The sequence below is a fragment of the Macaca thibetana genome, chromosome 6 (assembly GCF_024542745.1).
Source record: "Macaca thibetana thibetana isolate TM-01 chromosome 6, ASM2454274v1, whole genome shotgun sequence".
NCBI classification, from domain to species: Eukaryota; Metazoa; Chordata; class Mammalia; order Primates; family Cercopithecidae; genus Macaca; species Macaca thibetana.
In genome coordinates, this window is record NC_065583.1 from 31,613,211 (window position 1) to 31,625,356 (window position 12,146).

A 12,146-nucleotide genomic window follows, 5' to 3' on the forward strand; every position below is an offset into this window, starting at 1 on the left:
CGTAGTTTTGCCGAACGAGCGACGCTACCACCAGCCAATAACTCCGCCCAGACCGGGGAGGGTGCCGCCCTCTGACTACTCTCCTCCTCGCGATTTGCTGCCCTGGACAGAAGAGCCCACACTTGCACGGATTCTTAGGGAGGTTCCGCCCCTGCCTTTGTGGCGTTGACTGTTCGGCTGAGAGAGCAAATGACCGGCCTCGGCGGCTAGCTTGTGGCCAGGGTGAAATAGCAGAAGAGGTGCGGAAGCACTCTGCCCATAGTTTTGAAGGGCTCAGCGTTTGCGATCGGCCACGTCTTTATCCAGTACTTCTTGGGACCCTGTTCCCTCCCACCCGCCTTTGTAGAAGGGGAAATTGAGTCCCCGAACGGGAAAAGGTCTCCTAGAATGTTAGAGGCTCTTGTCCCACTATAACTCATTTCCCATCAAAGATTCCAGTAACCAGAAGACTAAAATGTAAATTAAAAGGCCAGGCGCAGTGGCTCACGCTTGTAATCCCAGCACTTTGGGGGGCCGAGTAGGGAGGATCGCTTGAACCCAGGGGTAGACCAACCTGGGCAGTATAGCGGAACCTTGTCTCTATAAAAATTAAAATGTAAATTAAAATGTAATTGTAGTTTTTGCTAAAATCCTTAGTGGGTTTCATGGCATTTGTAGGTAAAATCAAACCCTCCCTATGCCCTCAAGTTACTGTGTGCTTCGGGCACTCATCTCTGCCCCCCTCCCTCGCTGATTTCCACCCATACTGGCCCCCTTTGCTCGCCACGCTTGTTCTCTTTAGGGACCTAAACATCGGTTCTGGCTAGTTGATTTCGGTCTCTCAGGTCTCACCCAAAACACCAGCCCTCTCCACAGCGAGGCCGTCCCTGACCACCCTGTGTAAACTAGCCAGTCAGTCACATCCTTTCAGGTCATCTTGATTTAATGATCTGCCCCGAACTGGCCACTGTTGAGTACGTATTAATTTGTTTATTCCTCACCTTGTTTGTAGCTTGCACGGGCCCACCAGATGGGGGTGAAGGAGGGCCTGTGAAGGAAGCATGATAAACTTCCTTTCCTTCCCTTTCCGGTGAACGTCTTCACAGTCATTACTTATCTAGAGATGATCCCAGGTTTCTGTTACCCATCAGATTCAGAGTTTCCAAAAAGTCATCAGCTGTCTTGGGAATCAGAAGACGAACACCTGGGTTCTACTCCTCATGCTGCCCCTTGTGGCTGAGGACAAATCATTTCACCTCAATGGACATCGATGTTTTCACCTTTCAAAGGGTAGTTAATGCCCTAGCACCCAGAGTCCTGGAGAGGGTCAGGTAAGGCAATCAGTGTAAAGTCCTTTGTTTAAGCCCTATAGATTGCACAACAAGCAGAATAACAGTTTCTGGATGTTTATCATGTGCCTGTGCAGAACTCTTCACATTCATTATATAAGTTAATCCTCACAACAGCTTTAGAGGAGGTACTATAGTATGATTCTTGTGTTTTTGGTGAAGAAATGAGACTCAGAGATGTTAGGTGATCTGCCCAACGTCCCATAGTTAATAAGTGACGGTAGCATGATTTTAACACAGTCATATCTGACTGCAAAGCCCACTCTCAACCACTACCCTCCCTGTGCTATGCAAATGCAAGAATCCACTCCCATCCTTGCAGGTAAAATTTATTTATTTATTTATTCATTTATGTATTTGTTTTCTTGTCTATTTTGGGAAGCCAGGATCTTGCATATAACAGACACCAATAAAGATTGGCCAAATTTGGCCAGGCGTGGTGGCTCATGCCTGTAAGCCACTTGAGCTCAGGAGTTAGAGACCAGCCTGGACAACACGGGGAAACCCCATCTCTACCAAAAAATAGAAAAAAGTAGCCAGGCGTGGTAGCATGTGCCTGTAGTCCCAGCTGCTCAGGAGACTGGGGTGGGAGGACAGCTTGAGCCCTGTAGGCAGAGGTTGCAGTGAGCCGAGATCGTGCAACTGCACTCCAGCCTGGGTGACAGGTGAGATCCCATCTCAAAAACAAACAAACAAACAAACAAAAAACACTAGACCTGTCAAATTTAATACTGCCTATCATTCTTTGATTTTATTTCATACATACTCATCTGCATTACAGATGAAGAAATTGGGGCTCAGAATATTATTACTTACCAAGTTTATTCAGCTAACAAGTGGTGGATTTTGAGATGCGATGGAGGTGGATTTTTGACCTGGGAGCTGTGACATGCCAGCACCCAAGAACATGTAGCTGTAGCCTGGGGCCTGGAGAAGCTGCTAGTAAAGAAACTTTAGGTTGGCCATTGGTGCCTCTCTGCTTCGTAGTTCAGCATCCCTGGCTGCTGTTTACTGTTGTGGTCCCTCCCTGCCCTCCACACACACATCCCAAGGGGCTCTATGGAGCCAGACTTTGGTCTGCCATGCTACCTTCCCTTCACTGATGTTCCAGCGCTCCACAGCGGGAATCAAAGGCAGGGGGTGGAGGGGTGGGTGGGGGGAACAATAACTAAAACCCTGCTACTGGAAAGCTGGCCAATAATTAGCTTCTCTTTGATGACATCACGTCAGCAGCACTTGGATCTCTTTACCCCTAGCCTGGGCATTTTTTCCCTTCTGTTGGTCTCAGGGTTCATAGAGGTGACTGGCAGCCGGAGGGCCACATTTTATAGCCATTACCCTTCCCAAACAGCTTTTCCAAAGTGTAACTAATGATGTATGCACTGGGGTCATGGTGGGCCAGCAAAGAGATCATTTCGGGTTGGGGCCACTTCAGGATTTACCTCCTCAGCACTTCCTGACCACCTACTCTTCCCAGGTGGGACAAGTCACTTCCTCTGAGGCCCTACTGGACCTTGAACTCCCACTGGACTCCCACGATTCAATGAGCTATTCCTAGTGTGCTATTCAGGCTTCCTTTTCACTGCTATAAGTGTCTTTTTTTTTTTTTTTTTTTTTTTTTTTTTTGAGACAGGGTCTTGCTCTGTCACCCAGGCTGGAGTGCAGTGGCGCAATTATAGATCCCTGTAACCTCGAACTCCCGGGCTCAAGTGATCCTCCCGCCTTAGCCTCCTGAGTAGTTAGAACCACAGCCAAACGCCACCACACCCAGCTAATTTTTTAATTTTTGTAGAAATGGGGGTCTCCCTATGTTGCCCAGCCTGGTCTCAAACTCCTGGCCTCAAGTTATCCTCCTGCCTTGGCCTCCCAAAGTATTGGGATTATAGGCATGAGCCACCATGCCTGGGCCATTTTACTTTTTTACAAAACGTTTTGTAAAATGTTAGCTCCGATTGTTTTTGGAAATAGGTAACACAAAGTAAACAAATTAAAAAGGTCAAGGGTTTACAGTAAAAAGTAAATCTTCCTCATAGCCAGTTCTTACCCCAGTGTACCTTTCTAGAGGCAAACACAGCACCCGTTTTCCTGTGTTGCTTTCCAGGTTTATTCTATACCAGCAGTTCTCAGTTCTGTACAAGGTCAGGAGTTCGTGACCAACCTGGCCAACATGGTGAAACCCTGTCTCTACTAAAAATACAAAAAATTAGCCAGGCGTGGCGGTGGGTGCCTGTAATCTCAGCTACTCGGGCGGCTGAGGCAGGAGAATCGCTTGAACCCAGGAGGTGGAGGTTGCAGTGAGCAGAGACTGCACCATTGTACTTCAGCCTGGGCAACAAGAGCGAAACTACGTCTCAAAAAAAAAAAAAAAAAAGAGTCTCTTGGGGAACTTTTAAAAAAATGGTAATGTTTAGGTCCCACCACCAGATCTAATTTTATTGGTGTTGAGTGGACTCAGACATTGATAGCTTTTAAAAGCCTGCCATGCAGCCATGAAAAAGAACAAAATCATGTCCTTTGCAGCAATATGGGTGGAGCCGAAGGCAATTATCCTAAGCAAAATAACTCAGAAACAGAAAACCAAACACACATGTTCTCACTTATAAGTGGGAACTAAACAATGGGTACACATGGTCATAAAGATGGAAATTACAGACACTGGAGACTCCAAAAGAGGAGCACGAGGGTTGAAAAATTACCTGTCAGGGCTGGGTGCAGTGGCTCATGCCTGTAATCCCAGCACTTTGGGAGGCCAAGGCGGGTGGATCACCTGATGTCAAGAGTTTGAGACCAGCCTGGCCAACACGGTGAAACCTCGACTACTAAAAACACAAAAATTAGCCAGGCATGGTGACAGCCACCTGTAATCCCAGCTACTCAGGAGGCCGAGGCAGGAAAATCACTTGAACCCAAGGGGTAGAGGTTACAGTGAGCCCAGATCGTGCCACTTTACTCCAGTCTGGGCTAAAGAGCGAAACTCTGTCTCAAAAAAAAAGAGAAAGAAACCTAAAAATTGCCTGTTGGGTACAATGTTCACCGTTTGGGTATTTGGGTATTGGGTACGCTAGAAACTCAATTCCCTCCAGTATGTATATACCCATGTAACAAACAAGCACATGTACACCCTGAATCTAAAATAAAAATAAATTTTAGAAATAAAAAATTAAAAAAGCTCCCCAGGATATTCTTTTTTTCTTTTTCCTTTTTTTTTGAAACAGGGTCTCACTCTGTTGCCCACGCTGGAGTACAGTGGTACAATCATGGCTCACCACAGCCTCAACTGCCCCAGGCTCAGGTGACCTTTTCACCTCAGCTTCCCAAGTAACTGGGACTACAAGCACGTGCCACCACACCTGGATAATTTTTGTATTTTTTATAGAGATGGAGTCTTGCTGTGTTGCCCAGATTGCCCTTGAACTCCTGATCTCAAGCGATCCTCTCACCTTGTCCTCCCAAAGTATTGGGATTACAGGTGTGAGCCACTGCTCCCAGCCCCACTAGAGATTCTAAGCACACCTGGGGTTGGCAAACCACAATTATATGCATATATAAGACTCTCTCTCTATATTTTTTAAACAAGAGGGGCATAGAATTCATACCATTCTGTTCCTTTTTAAAAATTATGTGTTGAAGATTACTTTATATCAGTGCATACAGAACTGCTTTCTGTCTATTGCTGAATAAATTACTCCAAAAGGTAGAAGCTTAAAGCAACAACAATCTTTTTATTTTTTTCTCAGTTTCTGTGGGTCAGGAATTTGGCAAAGACTTGCAGGGTGGTTCTGGCTTGGGATCTCTCAGAGAGATGCAGTGTGACTGTAGATAGTGGCTAGAGTTGGGACAGAATCAGGGCTAGAGCAGCTGACTGCCATCTGGACAGCTCTTTCCTCCTTCATACAGTTGCAAGGCTTCTCCTTATGTCTCTCTGCAGGGGCTAGTTTAGGCTTTCTCACACAGTTTCAGGGCAGTTTGTGATTAAATGCTAGGTGAACGCTTCAAGAGCCAGTGTCCCAGCAGTAACAAGGATGCTGCATAACCTTTTAGGATCTAGCCTCAAAAGTCACAGAGAAAGAGAGTGCAGTGACTCACGCTTGTAATTCTAGCGCTTTGGGAGGCTGAGGCAAGAGGATAGCTTGAGACCAGTGTGGACAACATAGCAAGACCTGGTCTCTACAAAAAATTTTAAAAAAATTAGCCAGGGGTGGTTGTGTGCATCTGTGGTCTCAGCTACTCGGGAGGCTGAAGTGGGAGAATCCCTTGAGCCCAAGAGTTCGGGGCTGCAGTGAGCTATAAACATGCCATTGCATTCCAACTTGGGCAACAGAAGGAGACCTTGCCAAACGACAACCAAAACAAAAGCCACAAAGCTTCACCTCCATTGCAGTCTGTTGGTTAAAAGTTATAAAAGCCTGCCTGATTTTAAGGGGAGGGGAATAGACCTCAAGTCTCAATGGGCAAAGTGTCCGAGTTGCATGATAAGAAAGGGATGTGGGACGGGAAATATTGGCCACAGCAGCCGCATGGTATTCCATTGTTTGCGTGTATCATCAATTATCTAAGCATTGACAGACGTGTTGTTTTTAGTCTTTTAATATTACAAACAGTGCTCTGAATGTTGACAGTTTTCCTCTGCCCTCTCTCACCCAATCCCTAGAGGGGGCTTGGCCCTCCATGACCATTTATCTGTCAGAGCCACTGTGGCAGGGCAGAAAGCCACCATGCCCAGGCTCAAGAAAGCAACTATCTATTCCTGCTGTTGACTTTGGAGGGAAATTAGGCTGAATTGCTTCAGAGGGAGAGAGAATGGAAGGCCAGATAGTCGAGAAGAAAGATTTTTGAGAGCCTTCCCCAAAATGCAGGCAGGGTCTGGGCTTTGCAGGAGCCTTGAGTGAAAAGAACCCAGGCCACTCTCTGCCCTGGAGAGTGGGGACAGCCTCCTATGAGGGTGGCTGTTAGTGCCCCGGGAGGCTGGAGCCTGGAAGTGGGAGGTCCCCGCCATAGCAAGGACCCCCAATGCCTGGCTAAGAGCAAAACTGCTGGCCTTTCCGGGGCCATGCCAGCTTAGATGAGGGGTGTATTTGTGGTGGCAAAGCAGACTAAAGGTAAGTTGGCTTTTATGAGGCTGGAGTAAGGCCAATAAACCTTCACATGACCCTGGAGTGGGACATCGGTCACAATAATAATTGAGATTGAATATCCTGCCAGCACTGTGGGGGAGGGGCTTAGAGCATATAAAATTTGATTTGGTCTGGTTGAACCCTGACTGAAAAAAGATAAAATTAAAATAAAAAATTGAAATAAAATTTGATTTGGAGAAAGAAAAATAATGTGACTCTTACACTCAGGGTGAGGGAGTACAAATCACTCTTGTTATAAATATTTAGATACAGAAAGCGATCTGTTATTTGACATTTCACAGCAACCACAAGCCCCACCATTCAGATCTGTTCTTTCAGATACATGGGCTAAGAGCTGTGGGAGATGGTCATTCAAAATGAAACATGATCTTTGCGTCAAAATATTGACTTTCCTATTATTTCCTTATTTAAATTCAGATTTCTGGATAGCCAGGACAAGATCTTAAAGGATTACCTTTTTCTGTCTTTCTGGTCAAGTTTTTGATTAAGAAGATAAAAAAAAAAAATCAAGCAAGTGGGCAAAGATTTAACTACACAAATGTTCATTTAAAAAATGAACAGTCAAAATAACCAACAGTTGAAAATATGTTAAATAAATTACAGTACAGCCTCCCTATGGAAGTCTGTGAGGCCATAAAAAAATCACTTGATAAAAGAATATTTAATAGCACAGATGTTTACATATTTTTTTATTATTATTATTATTATTATATTTTATTTTTTTGAGACAAAGTTTTGCTCTTGTTGCCCAGGCTGAAGTGCAGTGGCGCAATCTCGACTCACTGCAACTCAGCTTCCTGGGTTCAAGCGATTCTCCTGCCTCAGTCTCCTGAGTTGCTGGGATTACAGGTGCCTACCACCATGCCTGGCTAATTTTTGTATTTTTAGTAGAGATGGGGTTTCACCATATTGATCAGCCTGGTCTCAAACTCCTGACCTCGTGATCCACCCACCTCGGCCTCCTAAAGTGCTGGGATTACATAGGTGAGCCACTGCACCTGGCCTATTTACGTGTTTTTTAAACAAACAAAATATGTGTTGCAAAACCACAGTTGTGTTTTTTAAATTACATGATTGGAAAAAAAGGATATATATTAAAATGTTTCTCTTGGTGGTAACCATTATATTCCTGTTTTGTTTACTTGTATTTTCTCAATTATCTGCAACACGAAGATATATTTCTTTATTTAAAAAAAATTTTTGGCTTGCCAGGCGTGGTGGCTCACGCCTGTAATCCCAGCACTTTGGGAGGCCGAGGCGGGTGGATCACGAGGTCAGGAGATCAAGACCATCCTGGCCAACATGGTGAAACCCCGTCTCTAATAAAAGTACACAAATTAGTTGGGCGTGGTGGTGCACACCTGTAGTCCTAGCTACTCAGGAGGCTGAGGCAGGAGAATCGCTTGAACCCAGGAGGCAGAGGTTGCAGGGAGCCGAGAGCGCGCCACGGAACTCCAGCCTGGCGACAGAGCGAGACTCCGTCTCAAAAAATAAAAAGATGTGGCTTAAAAATAATAGGCAAATATATATATCTATATCGCTTCTTCTTTTTACCAAATATCACTGCCTCATACTTAGCTTACATTATCATTATTAATAGCATAATTGATTGAGAGCCGGCCATCAACCAGGTTCAATATACATACTGCTTCTTCTTCCCACAACAGCTCTATAAAATAAGTATCATTGTTTCCCACAATTTGCAAATGAGAAAATGAAGACCAGAGAGTAAATAATGTGTCTAACGTCAAAATTATAAATTGTGGGAAAAGCTGTCTCTGATTCCAATGCCTAAGCATACCTTCCTGCCTGTTGCCTTTTTTTTCTTTTCTTTTTTTTGAGACAAGGTCTTGCTGTGTTGCCAAGGCTGGCCTCAACCTCAACTCCTGGGCCCCAGAAATCCTCCCATCTCAGCCTCCTAAGTAGCTGGGATTACAGACATGCCATATCATGCCCAGCCTAGCTGTTGCCTTTCTGTGACTATTGCCAAACAGTAGGTTTTCAGGACCTAATTTTACCTGACCTTTTCAGGACTGCCCAAAGTTCCCAATTCTTTTTGAGTATAGATTCCTTTCGTAATCTGGCTTTTAAAAAAGGGCATAAGGTTAAAATGCACATAAGGATGAACTTTTTAATGGCTCATCTGCGGACCCAGATTAGATCCTTAAGGTAAAACAAAGAGAACTTCAAAGATTAGCCAAGCTTCAGGGACACAGACCCAATGGGTCCCACGTAGCCAAATAAAATCACTTAATCAACAGGTGACCAGAAAATGCGGAATTGACATCAACTCTAGATCAAGGGTAAGCACAAATGAGATGTGGGAGTGTGCTAAGGTTAAGTATAGAATGAGGGTGGAGACCGACAAGGCTGTTCAGGCAGTTCTAAGGGCCGGTTCACAAGGGAAACAGTCTTCCCTTCTGTGGCTTCCCAGAGAAGGTAGGGTTTGGAAAGCCAGAAGCAGAAAGGCTTCCATTAGGAAATGCAGGCTAAATTGACATTTAAGTCCAGCGAAATGTCCAGAATGGGGACACTTAGTGCCTCCGGGATGTCCTACAGAGGCTCTAGGACACACAGATCACACAAGCTTGCACCATTCTTTCTCAAGCCCCCTCTCCTAGTCAGCCAGCGTGGCTTCCACATTCTACTTCTTGCTTCTAACCCTCTCATTTCTCTCCGTTCTTTTGCCTCCTATCTTGGGCCAGGTCCTCATTACTCCAGGAATATTGCAACAACCTCCTTATTAACTTGCTAGCCCCAGATTCATCTTCTTATATAAATATCAATATTTGATTCCTCTTTGCCACGTTCTCTGCTGTCATACCTTCAATGACAGGGAGCTCACTACCTATGAGGTAATCCAGTTAGTCCTTGGTAGTGACAATAACTAGTAATGATTGAATACCTATGATTAAATTGAGCAGTATGAAATTGTCATTTGTGTAGAATAAAAATAATCATTGGCAGTTTTATATGGTTTAACTTAATATTCATCAGGTGCATAGCTTTGCATTATATTTACTATATTATCTCATTTAATCTCCAAACAACCATGTCAAATAATTCTAATTTTACAGACAAGCAGAGTGAGGTCCAGGAGAAATTAACTAATTTACACAGATAGCAAATAACAGGCCCAGACTCAGCCCCAGGTCTAACTCTCAAGCTCTACGTCATAAGCACTCTGGGTACTGTCTTCTTATAACAACCTGTATGTCTCATCTGCTGGCTAGTCCTGCTTTCTGAATCCTTCCTGAACAAACTGGCACTCTCCCTCACCTCCAACAGCCTTTCAGAGCTTCCTCCCAATTGAATACCCCCAGTTCCTTTACCATAGCTATTTGCAGTAGTGATGAATGGCCTGTGGAGATCTTTACACCCCACACTAGAATTTGTGGTGGCCACTCATATGCTGACCAGCCTGTTCACATTCTAGTAGGTCCTGAATTTCAGAGTGCTATTCTTTCTATTCTTTCCAAAAAGAGAACTTGCAAAACATCTCTCCTTGATCCATTTGATTCCTTACTTGGTCCTGTTTCTTTTCTTTATTCCCTCCTCTTTACCTCCAAACTTGCAGTCTTTTTTTTTTTTTTTCTTTTGTTTGTTTGTTTTGAGATGACATCTCGCTCTGTCGCCCAGGCTGCAGTGCAGTGGCTCAATCTCGGCTCACTGCAGCCTCTGCCTCCAGGGTTCAAGCAATTCTCCCATCTCAGCCTCCCGGGTAGCTGGGATTACAGGCACACGCAATCTTGCCTGGCTATTTTTTGCAATTTTAATAAAGACTGGGTTTCGCCATGTTGACCAGGCTGGTTTGCAACTCCTGACCTCAAGTGATCCACCTGCCCCATCCTCCCAAAATGCTGGGATTACAGGTATGAGCCACCATGCCTGGCACAACTTGCAATCTTAAAATCACCTGTGGACCCAGCAATTCTGCTCCTGGATATATACCCAAGAGAAATGAAAACATATGTCCACACAAAGACTTGTACAAGAATGTTCATAATAGCCAAAAAGTGGAAACAACCCAAATGTCCATCAAGTGATGAATGGCTAAACAAAATAGGGTATATCTATGCGATGCAACATTATTCAGCCATAAAAAGGAATTATACTTTCCATTCAAAAAGGAATGATACATTTCAGCAGAGCATGGTGACACAAAGGAATAAAATACTGATACATGCTGCAACATGTATGAACCTTGAAAACATTACGCTAAGTGAAAGAAATCACACAAAAGGCTACATATTATATAAATCCATTCATATGAATGTCCAGAATAGGCAAAAACCCATAGACAGAGAAACTGGATTAGGGGTCACCAGGGGAGAGTGGAAGAAGAAAGCTTGGACTGATTGCTAATAGGTGTGAGGTTTCTTGTGGGGTTGATGCGAATTTTCTGGAATTAGTGGTGATGGCTGTACAACATAGCAATTACGGTGGCCTCCCTCACTCAAAACTGACATGGGGTCCTGGAACTGGGAGTATTAAAGATAAATTGTTCAACTCCTTTGTTTTGTTGATAGGGAAATCAAAGCCTTGAGAGAGGATGGGACTTTTTTTTTTTTTTTTTTTTTTTTTTTTTTTTTTTTTTTTTTGAGACGGAGTCTCACGCTGTTGCCCAGGCTGGAGTGCAGTGGCGCAATCTCGGCTCACTGCAAGCTCCGCCTCCCGGGTTCCCGCCATTCTCCTGCCTCAGCCTCCTGAGTAGCTGGGACTACAGGCGCCCGCCACCGCGCCCGGCTAATTTTTTGTATTTTTAGTAGAGACGGGGTTTCACTGTGGTCTCGATCTCCTGACCTTGTGATCCGCCCGCCTCGGCCTCCCAAAGTGCTGGGATTACAGGCTTGAGCCACCGCGCCCGGCCAGGATGGGACTTTATCAAAGTTACAGAATGAGTCATTGGCATTGCTGGACCTAAAATCTCATATTCCTCTTTCTAGTAGTATGTGCTCTATTTTAAACTAGATTACATAAAACATCTCCCCTAACTCTACTTGTATCCCCTTTTGCCAGTAAAAGAAGCTTCAGATTTCCAGTTTCTTCCCTGACATCTGAAATCAGGTCCATTTCATAGGTTAGTGTTAGGTGTTAGGTGACTCACTCCAAATACCAACTTATTTGTACCCACCCAAGAATTAGACTGAAGTTTTTCAACAGCCTTGCCTTCCTCATTCTGGCATGTTGAAAAATGAGATAAAAGTAGATTTTTTGGCAAACTGTTGCTTATATTTCTAACCAGAACTTGGTGGTTCTGGTGGGCATGCTATGGAAAAGGACCTGTGCTGAGCTCTTTGGGAAATCTCTTTTTAGAGACAGGGTCTCTCTGTTGCTCAAGCTGGAAGGCAGTGGCATGATCATAGCTCACTGCAGCCTAAAACTCCTAGCTTCAAGTGATCCTCCAGCCTTAGCTTCCTGAGTAGTTGGAATTACCGGCATGAGCCATCATGCCTGGCTCTAGGAGACATTTTAAAATGGGTCAGGTTTTACCCCTATAATTCAAGGAGTTTGTCCTTGATGAAAGTACAGGTGTGCCGAAATAACACCACCTGAAATGTAGAAAATCCCCTTAGAATGGAAGGAAACCAATAGTTTGGGAGTTGTAAGTAGAAAAAGAGTCTGGTTGGTACATCAAAGAAGAATTGACAGAAGTAATGACATTCGGACAGGGTAGTAAGGG